The 22877-nt window shown below is 38.7% G+C and overlaps 1 long non-coding RNA gene across 1 annotated transcript in view; it reads left to right on the top strand.

Annotated features, from left to right (window-relative positions):
* The first annotated feature begins 499 nt into the window (after positions 1 to 499).
* Positions 500 to 22877, top strand: part of LOC139041404 (uncharacterized) — an 84952-nt gene continuing 62574 nt past the window's right edge. Inside the window, exons 1-2 of the long non-coding RNA XR_011496480.1 lie at positions 500 to 686; positions 12198 to 12302. This is a non-coding gene — a long non-coding RNA (uncharacterized lncRNA). The remainder of the gene's footprint in view (positions 687 to 12197; positions 12303 to 22877) is intronic.

Below are 22877 nucleotides of genomic sequence, written 5' to 3'. Positions count from 1 at the left end.
AAATATATCATGGGTGGTTTTGGTCAGATGAGCTTTCTTAGTGTCCTCCCAAATTTTATGAGAAGTCAGCAATGTGTCATCCTGCATGATGTCATTCTACTTGTTAATTGCAGGATTTTATCAGAAAACAAAAAAGAACCAAGTAAGTATGTATTTGCATCAAGAAAATAATTTGTGAAATATTTACATAAGGTATAAGATAATGGTTAAAACAGACCAAGAGGTTTCAAAGTGTCTTCTCTCCAGGTTCAGGAAAATTTACTTTGCCCGTATGACGGACTGAAGTGACCCAGTCAATATTCACTCTTCTTGTATTTTCTAGTAAGTTAACCAACATTTTGGTTAGGATGCCAAAAATGTGTCTAGCTAAAAGACTGCATTTCCCAGCCTCCACGCATCCAGCCAATGGTGTGTGTACTGGTTAGTACCCAGCCGTGAGTTTCTTCTAGGAGGGTTCTTCAAAGAGAGCTGACTCAGCCAGTAGGTGTTTGCCTTTTGCTTTCCCCTCTCCCTCCTGCCCGGAAAGCAGACATAAAGGCCATAACGCCAGCAGCTGTTTTGGAACATGAAGCAACATGGAACTGAAGTCACATGATAAGACCGTAGAGCATAAAGATAGAAAAAGCTTGGGTGAGTAGGGAATTATTCTGTCAGTACTGGACTACTTACCTCCAGAATTCTTTCAGGTAAGATAGAAATGCCTACCTGATTTGAACTACTCTAATTTTTGGTTTTTTTGAGTGTCCTATGTGGTTGAACATAATTATAACTAGAGCATCCCTCAGGTGTATTATTGAAACCTATAAACTGTGTTATTCTAATAACATTTCATTAATGAGCCAACCTGGGATCTTGAGTTTACTCACAGCTGACTGTTCCAGCCGGTTAGTGTGAGCAGAAACTGAGTTCCTGAACATTCAGGTCCTGGGTCCTGCTCTCTTATTCTCAACAGAGACCCTCAATTTTCTTTGCTGCATTGCTATTGCTATTCATGGGTTACCCAATATATTTTCAAAGAAGTCATTGTCCAGAGAATGTAACTTTCACTTTAAGTGAAAAGCTGTTCATTCCTCTTCATTTTTTTTTCTTTCCTCTGAAGTGCAGTAAAATTATGCCTGGTGTCATTTATTGTAATCCCCCCCCCCCACCGCCCCCGCTCTTTCTCCTATACCATATCTGTCTGGGAGAATTGTAAAACATTTGTGACTCTCACTTGTCCTAATCAGGAATTAAATAAAAAGACATTTTGAAATCTTGGAGAGATTGAGGGTTTCTGAACTTAAACTGATCTGTTAAACCAGTTAGTTGAGCAAGGCCGGATGAGCCCGCAGGAAAAAATCATGAAAACTAAATTAAACTGAACACAAAAAGCAATTTGCCAGCAGCAAACCTAATTCACAATTTGCCTCCTCCGGAGAAGAGTATTCCGCCTTGGCCACGTGCCAACGAGAGCTCCGTGCGATAATCTACAGGATTGCACAATTCCTCTTAGGACGGTTATGAAAGGAAAAATAACATTTGTTCTGCCAAAGTATGTGGACTCGCTGACATTTGCTGAAATACAGATATCAACTGAGCGAAAAGCGAACAGGATGTTATCCTTAAGGTGCTTTAGAGAGCAACTATGTTACACATCTTTTCCACACATACATAAGGCGGCTTGAATTTCTGGTAACTGAGAGGGCTTGACTCTTGCAACTATTTCCAAGAGACCCCTGGTAGCTTTGGGGCCTTGTGAAGATCATCCCACGATAGACTTGACCTGGTGAGAAAGCGTTCTTCACAATTTTCAGTGATGTTTGTCTATTTCTCTCCTCGTTGCAGTGGTGATTTAGGGGGCTAGAATCTGGAGCTGTTGCTGGGGAGGGGAGTCAGCACACTTTAAATCAAGTGTACCTGTCAACTGAATTGCCTGATTCTGGACTGAACAAAAGAAACATGCTGGGAAAGGATGGGGAAAAGATGCCGTATATTACATCCTCTTTTGGAGAAAATGGGCGGAGATTTTTAAATGATGGAGTTTATCACCAATTTATACTGGATGCTTTCATGGGAGAAGGCTCCGGGCATGGATTTGTGGAGGGCAAAACGCAAGAAATTTGACAGCTAATGGCGAATCTGAACAGTCTTGCTTAGAAGATCTGTTGTATTTCACTTACTCCTAGGCATTTCACTGTTGAAAGATTCAAATCCAAAGTAGGCTTGGAGGTATGGAAAGGAACTCGTTGCAAGCTAAGAAATGGAGTATAATCAAAGTTAAACACAGATGCGTGGTACTACGCAGATGGTAAAAGCATCTCAGAGTGAAGTCTGTCGAATAGCTCAGAAGCAGAAAATATGAGCAGTGATGGACAAATCATTCAGTAACAGAATCAAAAAGGACTTGGCCCACCGTCATCAAACTATTAGAGGGTCAAAAAATAATCCACAGAAATCAGAAGATGTGTTTTAATAATATCTATCCCCATATATTTTAAGGATGATAGATACACGGGTGTGTGTGCATGTATTCCATATATATATATATATATACAGAAACTTATGATTGAGAAGACAACTGTGGAAGATTTCATATATACACAGATTGGATTTGATAGGCTCAAATTCATTGTTGACATTCTTTTATTCACTAGTAAATACAAGCACCTAGTTTAGACTGCTGATGTGTGATCTTGCAAGGAAAATGGTAGCCTTCTCTAAGCTGGCAACTAGGGTTTGAAGCTCATTTATAGCTGGGAGTGGGGTCAGTTGGAGGCTGAGAAACTATTAGTAAGTGAAAATGTCATGTTAGAAAGGGCCTTTGCTATCACAGTGATGTAAAATCTTACAGTTAAGCTGGAATGTTGCAGTTATACAGCACTTTTTGTGTAGATGGGGTGGTTAATGAGATGAAATATATAGTTGTCATTGAATCGAATTCAATTTAATTCACATCAATAAATACACAGACTGGCCCGGTGGTGTAGTGGTTAAGTTCACATGCTCTGCTTCTGTGGCTTGGAGTTCACAGGTTTGGATCCCTGGTGAGGACCTACACATGGCTCATCAGGCCATGCTGTGGCAGCGTCCCACATACAAAATAGAGGAAGATTGGCACTGATGTTAGCTCAGGGCTCACCAAAGACAACAAAAAGTTATGTATACAGTGCCCACTGTATGCCAGGTACTGTGCTAGTTGCTGTGAAGCCAAAAATAAATAAGTTAGAGCACCTGTCTCTAATAAACTTACAGTCCTCTGAAAGACACAAGGAAGACACCTAAGATATGAGAAATAAGCCAGAAAATGATGTATGTATGTAATGAGACATATACCATTCCAGGACATGTACAAGGTAGAGAAAGAAAATGATAAGGGAACAAGTAGCATTGTCTTGTGGGTGTGACTTTTTCTTTAGGGGTGGAGGAGGTGGGGAAAGTGAAAGCTCAAGGGAGAAATTTCCACCTGAGCTTTTTAAAGATGAGGAAGAGCCAGTCAGAGACATTCAAGGATGGAGAAGAGGAAAATAATGTGGGAGCATCAATGTAAATGTGTGCTTATTTGAAGGAAGGGAGTTAGAGCCAGATTACTCATTAGCATCTCTTTTAGACCCAGTATTAAAATCTAGAATTTCACGGCTCTCATTAAAGTTTTGGGTTTGCATATTCATCACATTCATTTTTTACCTTTTTTGACACAACTCAACGAACAAGCTCATCTCATGCTTACAGTTTAAAGGATTTGCAAGATCATCTTTGATTTCCCCATACATAGTTATTCAACAAATATTTATTGAGAATCTACTATGTGCCAGGCTGTAAGGCACTATTCTAGGCAATTAAAGTGTATCAATAAATAAAAGAGACTGATATTCTTGCCCTCGTGAAGCTTACATCCTGAGAGAGTGAGAGACAGACGATAACTAACACACATAATAAATATGTAAATATTATAGCATGTCAAAGGGCGATAAATACTAAAGGGGAAAACCAGAACAGGTTAGGTGTGGGGTGGGTGTATGTCTCTGTTTGCCCAAGGCAGGCTCAGTTTATTACCATTGTCCCAGCATCATTATTAATAGCACCCCCTTTAACTCTAAATGACATCCCAGTTTGGGTCAGACACTATATAAGTGAGTAACCATAGTTCCTAATGTGTGTGCATGCGTGTGTGTGCGCACCTGGAGGGCCACGTTACGATATTTAACATGGTAATCCAGGTAAGTCTCATTGAGGGGGGGACTTCTGAGCAAAGACCTGAAGGGAGTGAGAGAGCGAGCCACCCAGACACCTCAGTGAGGATTGCTCCAGGCAGAGAAGTACACAGGGCAAAGGCCTGAAGACTTCCAAGGAATGCAAAGGAGCCAGTGCAGCTGAAGTGGAATGAATGGAGGAAGAGCAATCGAGGACGAGGTCGGGAGAAAAGGGGCAGGGAGCCAGATAGGGTAGGGCCCTAAGCCACTGCATGGGAGCTGAGTTTTCTTCTGAGTCTGCTGGGAAGCTATAAATGTAGGAACTCGCTGGTTCCTGTATCAAAAGGACATAATCTGCCAGATCTTGCAGTAGTAACCAACGATTCCTTACAGAACTAGTTCAACAACTCTTGGGTTTTGGTTCTAAATGAGCTCTTTTTTAAAACATTTATTTATTTATTTTTTCAAGTAATTTTATTGGGACTATAATGGTTTATAACGTTGTGTAATTTCGGGTGTACATTATTGTTTATCAGTTTCTGAATACACTTCATCGTGCTCACCACCAGCAGTCTGATTTTTGTCCATCACCATATGTTCCCCTTTATCTCTTTCGCCTATGCCCCCAACCCCCCTCCCATCTGGTAACCACTAATCTGTTCTCTGTATCCGTGTATTTGTTATCTTCCACATATGAGTGAAATCATGCAGTATTTGTCTTTCTCTGTCTGGCTTATTTTGCTTAACATCGTACCCTCGAGGTCCATCCATGTTGTTGCAAATGGAACAATTTTGTCTTTTTTATGGCTGAGTAGCATTTCATGTATCTGTCTATCTACTCTATCTATCTATCTATCTATCTATCTATCTTCTTTATCCATTCATCTGTAGAAGAGCACTTGGGTTGCTTCCACATCTTGGCTATTATGAATAACACTGCAATGAACGTAGCGGGGCATAAATCTCTTTGGATCATTGATTTCAAGTTCTTTGGATAAATATCCTAACTGAGCTCTTAAAAAAAGAATCACTTCTCCCACTTTGCTTCAAAGCCTTGCCTTCCCTTTCAAAGCATCTGCAAAATGGTAAGTTCTGTTGAAGTTTAGTTGCACAAATAGCAGCTTCTGTCTCATAAATCTTAAGGATGGTTCTGATATGGAGAGTTCTGATTAACTGCAATGTGGTATGTGCACTACACTGAAAGAGCGAGTTTTGTCAACACAGGCCTTCTAAACAGTAACAAATAGGTAATCAATATTTTGAATGGTAAGCTTACATTTTGAAATGGTGAATATTGTTGATGGTAGGACACCAAGTGGTGACATGTTACTGTGAGTGGCAGAGTAAAGAGTCAGGAACTCTGCCCATGTCACTAACCATCCCTTAACCATTTAACCACCCCTTAACCTCTCTGAGACAAATGCCATTGGTTGTAAATGGAGCATTTTATTGTGATTGCAGCTCTGTGTCTTGATGTTCACTGCGTTTTCGGTTCTGACATTCTGCGACTCTGCAAGTACTTGGAAAGCCAGGTGAGGGGATCAAGGCTATTGGACAGACAATTAGGATCCTGAGCTCTCATAGCACTTTCTACTATTGTTATGGTTGTCTCAGTCCTCTTCTTTGCGTATGTGTGCAACCTGAGTTCAAGAACTGACATCTTTTTTTCCCTTTTTATTGAGTTCATAATAGTTTACACTGATGTGAGATTTCAGTTGTACGTTATTTCTTGTCTGTCACTACGTAAGTGCTCCCCTTCACCCCCTGTGCCCACCTCCCACCCCTCTTCCTCTGGTGACCACTGAACTGTTTTCTTTGTCCATGTGTTTGTTTATATTCCACATATGAGTGAAATCATCTGGTGCTTGTCTTTATCAGTCTGGCTTATTTCGCTTAGCATAATTCCCTCCAGGTCCTTCCATGTTATTTCAAATGGGATGAATTTGGTTTTTTTAATGGCTGAGTAGTATTCCATCATATGTATATACCACATCTTCTTTATCCAATTATCAGTCAATGGGCACTTGGGTTGCTTCCATGTATTGGCTATTGTGAATAGTGCTGCAATGAACACAGGGGTGCAGATGTCACTTTAGATTGTTGATTTCAAATTGTTTGGGTAGATACCCAGTAGTGGGATGGCTGAGTCATATGGTATTTCTATTTTTAGTTTTCTGAGGAACCTTCATACTGTTTTCCATAGTGGCTGCACCAGTTTGCATTCCCAACAGCAGCGTATAAGGGTTCCCTTCTCTACACACCCTCTCCAACATTTGTTATTTTTAGTCTTAGTGATTGTAGCCATTTTAACAGGCATAAGGTGGTATCATAGTGTAGTTTTGATTTGCATTTCCCTGATGATTAGTGATGTTGAACATCTTTTCATGTGTTTATTGGCCATCTGTATATCTTCTTTGCAAAAATGTCTGTTCATATCCTCTGCCCATTTTTTGATTGGGTTGTTTGTTTTTTTATTGTTCAGTTGTGTGAGTTCCTTATATATTGTGGAGATTAACCCCTTATCAGATATATGATGTGCAAATATTTTCTCGCAATTTGTGTGTCGTCTCTCTGTTTTGATCCTAGTTTCTTTTGCCTTGCAGAAGCTCTTTAGTCTGATGAACTCCCATTTGTTTATTTTTTCTTTTGTTTCCCTTGTCTGAGAAGACATGATATTCGGAAAGATCCTTCTTAAGGAAATGATATCTTTTCTGACAATGCATTATTCTCACAGGGCATAATCCAGAGATGCTCTTATCATGATGATTAAGAACACAGGTATGGAAAAAATTGGAAAAAATAGTAACTACATCCTAAGGGTATCATTCTAAAATATAAAAATAAGACAGATAATAACAATTAATTTATTATAACCAATGTTGATTAAAAGTTTACTATGAGTAAGGCACTATATTAAATGTTTTATAGGAAATCTTTTATTTAATTCTAAAGAAAAAAACAAACAAGACTCTATGGCTAGTTACTCTTTTTGGAGAGGGGGAAGCAGAACCAGAGAGAACTGAGTAAGTGCCCAAAGTTGTTCAAACCCAAGCAGTTGGCCTCCAGACCCTGCACCATCTTAACCGCCATACCCGACTCTCCCCAGTGCAGAGAGAGTTTCCGCAGCATCTGGCAATAGTGAGAACTTAATAAATGGAAGCTATTCTGATGACAGTTATTATAGCAGTGGGATTTCAATACCTCCTGGGTAACTGAATGCATCCATGAGTCATCTCTACGGAGGCAGTGAGGTGATAATTGAAATTAGGAAGAAATGAGCTCATCCAGGGGAAGAGGGCAGAGAAGAGCTGAGGACTGAAACTTGGAGGATGGATAACCGTATGCCCTAATGCACACCTGGATGGTGTTCAACGTGGAAGTGACTGTTCTCATAAGCTGCAGCAGAAACAAATGTTTCCTCTAGGGCTGGTGGAGAGACTTTTGGATTCTGCTCCTAACTCTTTGAAACCATTTCTCCCACTTTGCTTCAAAGCCTTGTCTTCCCTTTCAAAACATTTATAAAATGGCAAATCTTACCGCCAAAGAGTCCACTGAAGTTGAGTTGCAAACATAACCGCTTCTGTCTGGCAAAGATTAATGATGTTTCTCATATGGATAGTTCTGATTAATTGCTGTTGAAACTCTTGAGCTGAACGTCAAAGCTGGAGAACGAACTCTTAAATGTACTCAAAATGCAAGAGGCCTGTGTATCCTTGAACGTAATCCAATCAAAGAGATTGCAAAGGAAAACACAAGAGACAGTATTAAATTCATGGTGACATGAAAAATCCTTGTTCCGTTTGTGAAAAAACCACCAGGTCATCACTCTCTAAGTGAATGTCCTTTGATATTGACCTGCCTGAAATACAAAAAAAAGTCTTTCTAAAACATGACTCTTGACTTCACTTGCTCAAAATAAATCAGTTCTTGTAATCCTGGTTTGCAAGTCCTGATGCTCAAAGTCATATTAAAAGAACCAAATAAGAAAATTCAGTCAAAAAAATTGCAGCACTCAATCGCCTATAATGCAGATTGTTAGGTAAGGGTTGGTATCATCTGTTGGCAAACTGTCATGCTATTGAGACTAAGACTTAGTTCAGTCTTATTAAAGTTGTCCCAAAGGAACAACAGGGTCTTATCCCTGGACACTGGCACATGAGTATTATTGGATGGTAATATCATAACCAGGCAAAATTAACCCAAATCAACTGTTCATAAAGCTCGAATGGGACTAAGTTGAATGATGTTACGAGCATGTTACTTTAAACACGTCTACCAACATCACTGGTTCTTTCATCCTAACTAACTACTATGCTGGTTAAAGTTACCAATGATAAGGAGTAGGCTAAGTTTTTTCTTATTGGGCTAGTGATGAATATTCAATGTTAAATGCTACCCACAGATTCTTCCTATCCCTCGTCATCCTTCCCAATGTTAGGTAAAATGGGGTTTGTCCTGTGCCAGAATCACCTAGGATTCTGGTGAAAAATGTAAATTTCTGGGCTCCATACTAGAAATAGTGAATTAGAATCTGTGGGAGGTAGGGACAAGAATCTGCATTTTAAACAAAATCCTCTGTTGGTGCGCAGGCATACAAAGTTTGAAATCATTGGGTAGGGCACAAAGACATACTTGACTTCAAGCTCTGCCTCTAAATAGCTGTGTGAACTTGGACAAATCACTTAATGTTTCAGAGTCTCATTTCACTCGAATAAAATGGGGATATTAACGCCAATCTTGTTTACAACAAAGAGGTGTACAAGTTGAAATGAGGTTACAGATGTGAGACTGCTTTGTAAACTACGAAGTGTGGTGTATGTGTAGGATACTGTTGTTGTCATGGTTGTTGTGTAGCCTTTCCCCTCCTCCTCATCCATTCAGTTGGCTTGTGATACCATGGGCAGCAATTACATGCAAAACATGGGCAGAGAATTGCAGAGGTGTTTGATATCTTGACTCTAGAAGTCTGTTTTAAGCTCGTAATTGTAGATTACTAAAAGGGATGCATCTGTCTTCAACCCTTTCAATGAATGTTGACTTACAAAATTTTCCTTTGTGATGAAGTCCATGTTTTGAATCTGCTCTATTTATTCATCTACTATGTGGAAAATGAGGTATAAGACCTCAGATGACAACTAATCTGCTCTCAGCCAGCCATGATGAATTACAGTCAATAGCAATAGCTCTTTTAAAAACAGGAAAATACATCTGCTTTATGTACACATAGCTTAGAACTGACAAATACAATGAATATTTCTTGATTTTGAACCGTATTGATTGGTAAACACATTTGGTTCAATAAAATCTCTTAGGGAAAAATATATTCCTGGAAAACTCTATATGTTTTACATAGATGTATCTTGATTTTTAAAACTCTCAACAAAATGGGCATAGAGGGAACACACCTCAACATAATAAAGGCCATATATGACAAGCCCACAACTAGCATCATACTCAACAGTAAACAACTAAAAGCTTTTCCTCTAAGATTAGGAATAAGATAAGGAGGCTCATTCTCACCACTCTTATTTAACATAGTACTGGAAGTCCTAGCCAGAGCAATTAGGCAAGAAAAAGAAATAAAAGGTATCTAAATCAGAACAGAAGAAGTAAAACTGTCTTTATTTGCAGATGACATGATATCAACATAGAAAACCCTAAAGACTTGACCAAAAAACTGCTAGAACTAATAAATAAATTCAGTAAAGTTGCAGGATACAAAACCAGTAAAGCAAATCACTTGTATTTCTCTAAACTAATAGCAAAGTATCAGAAAGAAATTAAGAAAACCATCCCATTTAAAATTGCATCAAAAAGAATAAAATATTTATGAATAAATTGAACTAAAAAGATGAAAGACCTATACACTGAAAACTATAAATCACTCATGAAAAGAATTAAAGAAAACAAAAATGAATGGAAAGATAGTTCATGCTCATGGTTTGGAAGAATTAATATTATTAAAATGTCCATATTACCCAAATTACCCATATCACCCAAAGATCTACAGATTCAACATAATCCCTATCAAAATTCCAAAGGCACTTTTCACAGAAATCAAAAAAAAATCCTAAAATTTGTATGGAACTATAAAATATCCTGAATAGCTAAAGAAATCTTGAGAAAGAAGAACAAAGCTAGAGGTATCACACTCCCTGATTTCAAATTATATCACTAAGCTATGGTAACCAAAACAGTATTATATTGGCATAGAAACAGACATCTAGATCAATGGAACAGAATAGACAGAAGAGCCGAGAAATAAACCCAGAAGTATATGGTCAATTAATTTATGACAAAGGAGACAAGAATATACCACAGGGAAAGGACAGTCTCTTCAACAAGTGGTGTTGTGAAAACTGGAAATCCATATGCAAAAGAATGAAACTGGATAACAATCTTATACTAACCACAAAATCAACTCAAAATGGACTAAAGATTTGAGTGTAAGACCTGAAACCATAAAGCTCCTAGAGGAAAATGTATAGGATACACTCCTTGATATTGGTCTTGGCAATGCTTTTTCGGATTTGACACCAAAAGCAAAAATGGACAAGTAGGACTATAGCAAACTAAAACGCTTCTGTACACCAAAGAAAACCATCAACAAAATGAAAAGGCATCTTATGGAATGGAGGAAAATATTTGCAAATCATATATCTGATAAAGGGTTAATATCTAAAATATATTTAAAAACTCATACAACTCAATAGAAAAAAACCTCAAACAATCAAAATAAAAAATGAGCAGAGGATCTAATTAGACATTTTTCCAAAGAAGACATACAGATGGCCAACAGGTACATGAAAAGCTGCTCAACATCACTAATCATCAGGGAAATGCAAATGAAAACCACCATGAGATATTTCACGTTAGAATGGCTATTATCAAAATGACAAGAGATAAAAAGTCTTGGTGAGGATGTGGAGAAAAGGGAACCCTTGTGCACTGTTGGTGGGAATGTAAATTGGTGCAACCACAATGGAAAACAGTATGGAGGCTCCACAAAAAATTAAAAACAGAACTACTGTATGGTCCAGCTATTCCATTTTTGGATATTTATCCTAAGGAAACGAAATCACTATCATGAAAAGATATTTGCACCCCCATGTATATTGCAGCACTATTCGCAATAGCCAAGACATGGAAACAACCTAAATGTCCATCAATGGAAGAATGGATAAAGAAAGGTGATATATATATATATACATATATATGTAATGGAATATTATTCAGCCATAACGAAGAATGAAATCCTGCCATTTGCAGCAACACACATGGCCCTTGAGGGTGTTATGCTAAGTGGAACAAATCAAACAGAGAAACACAAATACTGTGTGATATCACTCATATGTGGGATCAGGGAAAAAAAAATTAAACTCACAGATACAGAGAACAGATTAGTTGTTGCCAGAGGTGGGTGTTGGGGGTGGGCGAAATATGTCAAGGTGGTCAAAAGGTACATACTCCCAGTTATAAGATAAATAAGTCCGGGATGTAATGTACAGCATGGTGACTATAGTTAATAATACTGTATCATATATTTGGAAGCTGCTAAGAGAGTAAATCTTAAAAGTTCTTATCACAAGAAAAAAAAATCTGTAGCTATATTTGGTGGTAGATGGTAACTAAACACATTATAGTGATCATTTCACAATATGTAAGTATCTCAAATCATTATGTTGTACTCCTAAAACGAATCCAATGTTATATGTTTATTATATCTGAATTAAAAAAAATAAAGAAGGAAAGAAAAAAATGATTTAACTAAAAAAAAGAAGAAATGAGGAGGAAATGTGATATAGATATAACCAGATTATAATCTAAAAAGAAAAAGAGGAATAAGAAACAGTGTCAAGTTATTCTCAGCCTTAGAGAAGAAGCAAATTAATCAGATCATCTCATATAAACTGAGATAATTTCCAAATAGTGGTTGGAAGGTGATATAACATATACATTGATTGGGAAATACCATGTACGTGGTAGATTGTAGTATTTGTTTGAAATATTCATTGTTTCTCCTTCTAGACCCATTCCTCTCAGGCCACCCCCTATGACCTGTCCTTGCTGGAGAATACTTGTGACCTTGCTGATATCAGCCTTGGCCATGGGACTCGCTTTGGCCAAAGAAATGTGAGTAGAAGTGACCTGTGCTATTTTGGAGCAGTAGCTTTAAAATTTATCATCTTGTCCTGCAATTATTCTTATCCTACTGCCACGAGAGGAGACCAGCTTCAGAGAAGGGTTATTCCTTCAGCTGGGATCACAAATGAAGACAACATGCAGGAGAGCTGATGTTGACTGCCATTCCCATCTCACAGGAGTGAGATATAAGCCTTTATTTTTCGGAACCATTAAGACTTTGGTGTTCTTACTGTAGCAGAACCTAGTCAGACCTAACTCATGCAGTGTGCTTATTCTATTCCCCTCTCTCCTGTTTCATCTTCAATCCACACTTATATAATACTGATAGGAAAGTTTGGCCAAAAGATTAGCTAGTTTGCTGCCTCTGACCATGACATTTATCACTGAGTGGCTGGGAAACAGGAACCCTCTTTCATGTGTTCAGTATAAAAACATGTCTCTAACAGGCTGAAATAAATGGAACCCATTAGGTGGATGGTGGATCAGGACTGTGAATTCACGCTTTGGCAGAAAGGAATAAAAGTATACATTAGCTATGGCAGGCTTTGTGGTATATTTATGATAGATCCTGATATTTTCTGTTGGCTTTGTTTGTGTTTTGGTATACCGAAATATATTTTATTTTTCTCTTTATTGGCTTTTAATTATCCATTCTTATGTAATTCTTTCAGTGGTTATAGTCCAATAGGCCTCGTTGATTTATGACAGTCTATCTCAAATTAGTACTTTTACCACTTCCCAAATTATGTAAGAAATTTAAGAGTTTAATTTCTTTTATCTTTCTCCTGCCTTTTGTGCTATGGATGGTGTGTATTTTACATGATACCTTACGAGCTACACAAGCTGCTATCAGTATTAATGTTGTAACAGTCAATATTCTTTGAGATTTAGCCCTTTTTTCCCTGTGTGGTGAGCTTCCTTCCTCTTGCAGTTCCGTGCTTTTATCTGGAACTAGTCTCTTCAGCCAAAGTACTTCCTTTATAATTTCTTGAAGTGGAAGTTGGCTGGTGACAAATTCTCAGAGGTTTTGTCTAAAAATGTTTGGATTTCATATTAGTATCTGAGAATATTTTTCTTAGATATGGAAATCTAATTTGATTTTTCTTTCTTTCAGCATTTGAAAGATGTCATTCCGTTTTCTTCTAGGTTCTATGGTTTCTGTTGAAAATCCAGCTCTTAAGCTTATGGCTTCTCCTTCAAAAATAGCGAGTCTTTTTTCTCTGGATGATTTTAAGATTTTCTCTCTTCCTTTGGTTTTCTAAAGTTTGACGTCAATTTGTCCTGGTGTTATTTTCTTTATTTATCCTTCAAGGGTATCACAGAGCTTATGGAATCTGTGAATTGATGTCTTTAATATAATGTCAGTATAAACACTTTGTAACTGTCTCTGAGACTAACGCTCCCATGAAAACCCTAAGCCAATCTCAAAAATTGAGAATTAGAAAAGAAAAAAATGGATAAGCTGAGATTTAATCAAAAGCCGAAAACTTGTACTATTCAAAGGACACCTTGAAAACACAAAAAGGGAAACCTCAGACTGGGATAAAATATTCCCAATACAAGTATCTGACAAAAGACTCAACCCAGGATGTATAAAGAACTCGTACAACTCAACAGTAAGAAGATAAAAAACCCAGCTTAAGGGGCCAGCCCAGTGGCGCAGCAGTTAAGTTCACACGTTCCGCTTCGGTGGCCCGGGGTCCGCTGGTTCAGATCCCGGGTGCAGACCTATGCACCGCTTGTCAAACCATGCTTTGGCAGGCATCCCACACATAAAGTAGAGGAAAAAGCGCACGGATGTTAGCTCAGGGCCAGTCTTCCTCAAAAAAACAAAACAAAACCCAACTTAAAAAAACGAGGAGAGATTTTGAACAGATATATAAATGACTAATAAGCACATTATAAAGTGCCCTACATTATTGTTCATCATTGGAAATGTAAGTTAAAACAACAATGGGATATTACAACATGTTCACTAGAACGGCTAAAATTAAAAGTCTAATGCCACCGAATGTTGGCGATGAGCCTTTTGGACTTGCATACATGGTTGGTGGGAGTGTAAAGTAGTACCCCACCTTGGTAGTTTATCATAGATATAAACCAAGAACGTGAGGATGTTATGAGATATTGGTAGAGGTTTAGGAAAATCTAACGTGATTCTTTTAAAAATGGTATATCTCATTCTCATTTATTCTCTGTACACGGCTGTGTGTATTGTTTCCTGTTTGGGGCCATCATGTAGGAAGCTGCTATGAACATGCATGCACAAGTTTTGTGTCGACATATGATGAGGATATTGAAAAATGGAAACTCTCATAGATTGTAGGTGGGAATATGATCGTACAATCACAGTGATGAGCAATATTTCTAAAAATTGAACAAGTGAAAGAATTGTAGGGAGTACCTAAAAAACTGACTAGTACTCTTTCCTTTGAAGTTTGAGGTTTGAGGTAGCCTTGGAGAAAAACTCAGAAAGCAGCGTCTCCCTTCTCTTTGCAAATGCCACCATCTAGAGAGATAAAGATATTTAACAACTGCTCTGGCGGGGTCACTGTCTACTCAGAACTGGTGGCGGGCCTGGAGGCCTTCTACTGTACCAGGTGTACCGTGCCCTAGCCTGCTGGATCACAAGGGGTCCAAGCACTCCAAGAGGTCCTGAGAAAGGGGCCAATGGCAGTAGTTCAACTAACCAGTATGAAAGCAATTTTGTATTTTAAGAAGTGGTACAATACAACAATACAACTTATATTTAATAAGTGGTACCAGTACTTCCTGGCTTAATATCAGCCCTGGAAACCTCCTTCTAGTATATTTGAGGGTGTGAGGAAAAAAGCATTCATCTGAGGTTTGTCCTGAACTTTACTCTCAATTCTTCCTGGGCCTCTGTGTTTTTCATTCTCATTGGATACTACTTACTCAAGACTATGTTCATAGTAGATAGTACTTCAGTGATATTGGATGACCTTCCGTCATTCATAGCTAGGAACCTAAAAATTGACCGTTAGATATTTCTGTCTTTGAAGGGCCTCCAACTACCATCATGGCCTCCACTGCGTGCCCACACCGGCTGTCATGTTGCCTATCCACCATCTTTACCCGTTACCTACGCACCATGCTTTATATGCTGTTCTGCTTGCATTAACTCCAAAGTTCTTGCTTTTTTGAGAAGAAAAGTTTAGTTCTCTTTGTCTCACCTTTCCACCGTCCCAGCCATGAACTTCAATCATTAATACATCTACTCACTCAAGAAATATTTGAGCCCCTTCTAAGAACCTGGCACTATGGAAAAATGAGCAAAACTGTGCTGGGTCATTACTCTGATGGAGTTCATAGCCTTATTAGGGAAACAAATGTTAAAGAGACAATTACACTAGAAATGCCAAATTGAAACTATGTGAAATATGGGGGCAAGAGAGCAAGGAGAGAATATAATAGGGAGATGGGGACGTGAGGGTGGGGAGCGACAGAGTGGCTTCCCAGATGAAGTGTTGATCACCCTGAGATCTGAAGAATGAGTGGGAGGTGGTCTTAGCTGGAACCCAAGCTTACTGACACTCCCTTAGTAGGCATAAGAGACTGTAGATGGAGTAAATTGAAATCTTTCTTTATACACATAGCTAAAATACCTTAATATATGAAACCAGTGTCTAAGACGAGCCAGCCTTATTTTGGACTCCACACTAAGTGAGGTTCTCCTGGATTAATGATGATCGCTATTTCTGGCTTCGTTGTTCCTCTGTGGGAGTTAAAGCCTTATTGAGGAGACACAGACACTCATAAATGAACAAAGCAATTTAGCTCTATAGCCTGGGGATGTTATTGTCAAAATGCACTTAAAAAAAAGTTTAAGAGCAGCTCTCTTCCTCTTCCGTCGTTGTATGATGGTGCTCCATTCTCCCAACCCCTAACCCAACACACCGCTCAAGCTTCTGAAACAGCTTAGTTCCTTTGGGCTTAAAATAAAAGAACTGAAGGGGGTTGGGGGCTAAGGACTTGAAAATTCTCTAGTAGGCTAAAATAATCTACTTATTAAGGAATATATTGGTATACATTTACATTATTTTTTTAAAGGTAATGTATGTATAGGTTAGAGAAAACATAGTCAACAAAAATTGTTGCTGAACGTTTGGGAATTCCTAACGCGTTTGGAGTTTCTGGGTAATATGAAAACAGGAAATGAGTTGACCATTTGTGATGATGTCAGTGGGTTAATGGTTAACCTGACTACGTAATTAATTTTAAGGTGACACTTCTAACTGCCTTCCAGATCAACCAGGTTATCCTCTCAGAGTTGACCTAGATTGTTGGGGCAGACGGAGCCCTCATTCACTTTTAGAGATTCTTAAATCTTTAATTGCTTCCTGTCACATACTCTGGACCTTGACTTGTTTCTCACTGTGCCATGTTTTACTCTGGGTGCTTATGAGATGCCAGAGGTTAAGCCTCAGTGGTACCCCACAGTGAGACCAGCCATTATGCAGGATACCGTACAGCCATAGCTTAATATGTGACCAGATTTCATTAAGATAAAATGGAAACAAGATTTTACACTTCAATATTGTGGAAATAAAGACCACCCAAACAAGAACAAGCAAAAGCTATCTATTCAGAGCTTGCTAAAGCAAGAGAGTCAGCCCGCATCCCTTGTGTTTTGGCAGACTCAAAGGCAGGCAGAGGAGGGGGAAGTTTAGTAGAGGAAAGGAAGGCTTCAGGTGTACCCTGATTGGAGGCTGGTGGTGTGGAGAAGCTGTCGGTGAGCTAACCAGAAGATCGGCATCCTATCTGATTGCTTAAGGTGCACATTTAGCTTTTTCTGATTGTTCCAAAGTTGGAAGCAGGGATAAAAATTAGGGAAACTGTCAGTAAAAGCAAATAATAATAACAAGAATCAAGTCTTGACCATTTTAGGCCAACATTATAGGGGTTATTGTTTGGCTTCCTGGATTGTTACTGGAGATAGAAGTCTGACTTACAGATAGCCAGCTGATTTCCTGGGCTGGTTGCTGCAGATTGTGAGTTGGAGTTTTATTTTTATACATGGCCTGGCCAATCTATGTTTGTATATTCCATATCTCAGTATATTTACTGTGCTCTGTTGGTTTTATGAGTTTTGCAGTTCAGATACTTGAAGTGTGCGTGTGCTTTCTTTACACAATCCAAACACTGAGATTGGCTGTAACTCTGGCTTTTGAAAGTTTCCTGATACCTTATCATACAATTTAGGATATTTTAAGAGGTAGGATAAAAAAGTTTTCATTTTTATGGGGCCGGCCCCATGGCCGAGTGGTTAAGTTCTTGCCCTCTGCTTCGGCGGCCCAAGGTTTCACTAGTTCAGATCCTGGGCATGGACCTAACACCACTCATCGAGTCATGCTGAGGTGGCATCCCACATAGCAGAACTAGAAGGACCTACAGCTAGGATATACAACTACGTACTGCAGGGGTTTGGGGGAGGAAAAAAAGGAGATTGGTAACAGATGTTAATGCAGGGCCAATCTAAAAAAGAAAAATGTTTGCACTACAAAACCCAATTATTTAATCATATCTGGGCACCGGTAGGCAAAGCTAATTAAAATACAGCAGGATATAGTAGAATGGGAGAGACTGAAACCCTGAAACTAAACTGAGCGCTGGATGGACCAGGCTCTGCCAGGGGATCCAACTTTGATAAAGATCTGGGATGAAATCTAGTCTTAGAAGCAGAGAAAAAAAAAATCAATGCTTACATTTATTAACTATCGTTAAATATGCTTTTACTTTATGCTAAGTGCTATATTAAGCATTTTTCTTTCACTCTTTTGTGTATTCCTTATTAAAATCCTATAAAGTCAGTTTTTAGACTATCCCTTTTTATAGATGAGAAAATTAAGGCTGAGAAAAATTAAGTATTTTGCCCAAGTCCCTACAGCCAATGTAGAGTAGAGCGGTACTGGAGACCAGCAGGCCCAGGCAGACTCCAGATCAAATTCAGGTTCCACCCCTTTCCCCTGCCTCCTTAGCTCCTGCTCCCAGTGGCCCATCTCACAGCCTAGAGCTGTAGGAGTCTCTTGGTTGGCAGGCAGCCCTCTTGGGTTCCTTAACAGCAAAGTGGCTCAAATTGTGGGGACTAAATAATCATGTCATCTTTACCCAAATTTCTTCTCCCTTGAGCAGAAAGAACAGAAAGAAACTTCAAGTGCATTGCCTATGCAAACATCATACCGGAGTAAGAAATTCCAGTCTCCCCCTCATTTCATGCATTCCTTCTCTCTATGAGTGGATGTGTCAAAATTTCCTTTCTCACTTGCATGCGAGAAGAGTGTGAAGTTCCGAGGGAGAAGAATGCAGGAAGGGACTGGAGCATTGGGGAAAGTCTTTGGCATCTGAATTTGACTTTCTCTCCACCCCTTTCCTATTATGACTTTGTTAAATTAACATCTGTTAAGTGGAGCACAGGGTGCTGGATGGTGAGCCATGGTTCAACAACAGACCACAAGAGAAATTAAAATAGAGAAGTTTATTACTCACAGGTCCTGGAGGAAGTACATAGCATGCCTCAAGGGGCTAAATGAGGAGATCAAGGCAGAGTACAAAGAGAGAGCCAGAAAGAGGCAGGAGCTGGGGCACATGCCTTTATTTGGATCCGTGGGTGGAGTGATCTAGGGCTCCTAGGCTGGGGCCGGATTGGTCAATTCAAACCAAAAGAGCAGGGTTTTGGTAAGCCCCGCGAAAGTCTCATCTAAGTGGTGCCTAAGGCACACAGGTGCTGGGAGGCAGAGGAGATTGCTGATTGCAAGGGCTGTTGGAGAAGTCATATCAGGAATTTACATTTGCTTGTTACTCTGCAGGCTGCTAACTAGGACACGGGCTTACATGAGGAGGCTAATGTCAGTTTAAGGTCTCTGCAGGCCACTTGGCCAAACAAAATGGATGCTGAGGCCACAATAGCATGTAGTAGCTTAGCTAAACTCCACATTTACCCCCTTTAGTAATCAGTTTATGTAAACGGAAACTAGCCAGTTGAGTTGGTTGACTGTGGTAGGGACTTTTCAGGCAACTGTTGGAAAGTCTGAGCTGCAAGTTGTTGTCCCCCACTGTTGATAGCTCTCTTTAGATCGTGGAGTACTTAGAGTCTGTTTTCAACTGTTGAATTTTAATAAAATGATAAAATAAAGTTGAGCACATAGAGGTGTTTAGGGGTGGGCAGAGAAGAATGCTATCCTCTTTAATTTGGGAGCCTCAGTAATGAGACGATACCTGCACCAAGTCTTTATGAAGTGTACTTAAACAGCAAAAGGAGATTGGAGAAAAGCATGTGCATTGTGAAGAAGGGAATGGTCAAAGCATGGAGGACTGAATAAGGAGAGGGATCATCCAGGTGAGAGGATTATAAGCAATCTGGTGTTACTAGAGTCAAAAGCCGGAAGTGGATGGTAATATCAGACTAGAGCTCCTTAAACACCCTATACTTAAATTCAGGATTATTTGTAAGGAAGAAGGGATGTTGAGAATGCAAGGAAAATCAAATGATCCCAAGCACTGTCAAAGGCAGCTGCAGAGATCAGCATTAAAACGCCAGGCTTCTCAGTGGCCATCAGCACTCTACCTAAACTAGCAAACATTCCTCTAGGCAAACTTCTTAAGAGGAGGGCATATTCTTAAATAAAAACTTATTTCCAAGTGCTTCATCAAAATCAATGATCACTATCTTCCAAGCTGTTTAAGAGACTCATCAACAAATATAATGATTCCATACAGAAATTTTTTTGTCTTTGTAAACTCAGATTTTTTTGTTTTTGTCCTTTGATCATAAGTGAAGACTGTAACCACGCCTGGTCTGGTTACCCTTGTACATTCAACTAGTCCCAAGGACAATGCCTCGAACATTGGACATTGGGAAAAAGTTTTAAAAATGTCGAATGAGTAAATAATGATCTTTTTACTTCTCCAAAGGAAAAATTCTTGATGATGTCATTTGATTAATGAAATTACTTAAAAAAAACTAACATGATATATTTATCAGGAATATTTTATCCCAGTCTGTGGCTTCTTTTCATTTTTTTCAAAGATCTTTTGAAGCTCAGAAGTTTTAAAATTTTGATTATAGCCCAATTAATCAACGTTTTTCTTTTATAATTCTCAAATTTTGAGATTGACTTATGGTTTTGAAGGTGGAGGGTAGTCTCAGAGACAGTTGCAAAGTGTTTACCTTAACCTTCTAGGGCCTCAAATTTTAGGCATTGAAGTGAATGCTTCTACTTCCAGGCAGGATGTAGTCACTCAAAGCAGGCCAACACTCCCACTGCAAGAACTAACGAAGACAGGTGAGTTACCAAAGACATATACTTGAAGATCTAGGGGAGCCATAGAAATAACAAGGACGAGAGAAGCTGGAGCTCAGAGTAGGGTGGAGGGAACTTCAAATGGGAGCTGAGAATCACCAGTCCTTTTTTTCTCCTGGGATATTTGCCGATTTAGGCAGCAGTCAGGCTAATGCTTTATCCAAACAGAGAAACTCTAGTTGAGGAAAGAGCAGACTTAAGATCTAGTACTTGTGGGTACTTGATCCTGGCTGATGAGTTGGAAACTTGAGAAGGCCCGAATGGGGTTGGTTTTCCCCACAAGACAGACAGTGAGTTCTGGGGTGTACATGGGAAGCTGGGAGACTGCACAAAAGGATCCTAAAGTCAGAGTGAAACTTGCAGTAATCTTGAAGACAAGTTGGAGAAACGGGGCTTTCTTGAAACACACAACCACTTTCTTTTTGTCAAAATTTGCAAGTTTTGAATCTTTAGAGATAGAATTTTAAAGAGCTGAGCGCAAAACTCCCAAAGAGCAGGATTGAATCTTCTGCCATTTTTTTAGGCCTAAAAAGTCAGGCTTGCAAATAAACATCAGAAAGGCCATGCCCTAGGAACAAGGATGAAGCAGAAGAGGATCAGATCTTACTGAGAATGCCATTACAGTAGTGAAGTCATGGAAACAACCTAAGTATCCACCGATGGATGAATGGATAAAGAAGTTGTGGTATATATATTCAATGGAATATTATTCAGTCATAAAAAATGAGGACATTATTCCACTTGCGACAACATGGATGGACCTTGAAGGCATTATGCTAAGTGAAATAAGTCAGAGAAAAACAAATACCGTGTAATGTCACTGATTTGTGAAATCTAAAACAAAAACAAAAACAAAAAACTCATAGAAAATGAGATCAGACTTGTGGTTACCAGAGGCAGAGGATGGGAGGAGGGAGAATTGAAGGAAGATGGTCAAAAGGTACAAACTTCCAGTTATAAAATAAATAAATACTAGGGATGTAATGTACAACATGATAGCTATAGCTAACACTGCTGCATCGTGTATAGAAAAGTTGTTAAGAGAGTAAATCTTGAGTTATTACCACAAGGAAAATTTTTTTTCCTTTTTTCTTTTCTTTTTATTGTATCTATATGAGAAGATGGATGCTAACTAAATCTATTGTAGTAATCATTTCACAATATATGTAAATCAAATCATCATGCTGTATGCTTTAAATTTATACAGTGATGTATATCAATTATTTCTCATGAATTTGGAAAATGTAAGTTGTAACAAATTTGCCAAAGTACAAAAATTAAGTTAATATTTTCCCATGTCCATATCCTCTTTCCTTCTTCCTTTTATGTAAGTTGATGGATAATTTATATACAAGAAATCAATCTCAAATGTAAAAAATAAAATAAAATATCAGAATAGTTTGTAATGTTTATCAATATGAAATATTTAGTAGAACTGTAAAAGCATATGTGGATAGGAGAGGAATTCACAGGGAGGGCTCAATTATATCCTGTTTAATTCTTTAAGATAATGAACAAGTGAAATAGCTTGACAATGTTGACCAGTGGACATACGGGCATTCCTTATAATTTTGTTTATTCTTACCTGTATGTTTGAAATATCTCACAATATCATGTAAAAATAATCAAGAATCTTTAGTGCTTGGAGGAAATTAAACATGTGTTTCCAGGGATTTCTTTTTTTTTTTTTAATTTCTGATGGTGGTAGGGAATGTGTGATTTAGCGCTTTTCCAGTTATTTTCCTGAGCTCAGAGCACCGCCTGTTCAGTGGAGCTCTCCATACAAGTGGATTTGGCTGCACAAGTAGAAAATTGTATTTCTGTTTCCACTTGATCTAGAAAGTCAGCAGAACTTGTGAAATGCTCAGCTGACACGAAAAAAACTCTACTCAAAGACTCCCCTTGAAAACTTAGGGTTTTATTTATTTATTTATTTATTTACATCATTCCTAAATTGAGTTGCTTTTTCCTTTGGCATCTTTGTTCTGGAAGGAAATTACTTCTCTTAGTACTGGGTGACATTTCTGCCAAGTTTATCAGCCAACGCCCTCTTTGCTCAGAAACTTTTAGGTATTGCAAGAAAAGAAAGCTGCTTGCTGGGTGTCATCATAAAACTTATTTTCAGATGTGCTCTTTCCAGATGCCTAAACTTAATCTGACTGCATGGGATTGTTTCGCGTGATGGACGGCCCCCTCTAACAGCTGCAGGCTGCGAGGATTATCTGAAGTTATGGGCAATGCC

This window comes from Equus asinus, chromosome 21 (assembly GCF_041296235.1).
Source record: "Equus asinus isolate D_3611 breed Donkey chromosome 21, EquAss-T2T_v2, whole genome shotgun sequence".
In the NCBI taxonomy this organism is placed as follows: Eukaryota; Metazoa; Chordata; class Mammalia; order Perissodactyla; family Equidae; genus Equus; species Equus asinus.
The sequence above is the reverse complement of the archived record's forward strand: the minus strand, read 5'-3'. Positions and strand labels throughout refer to the sequence as shown.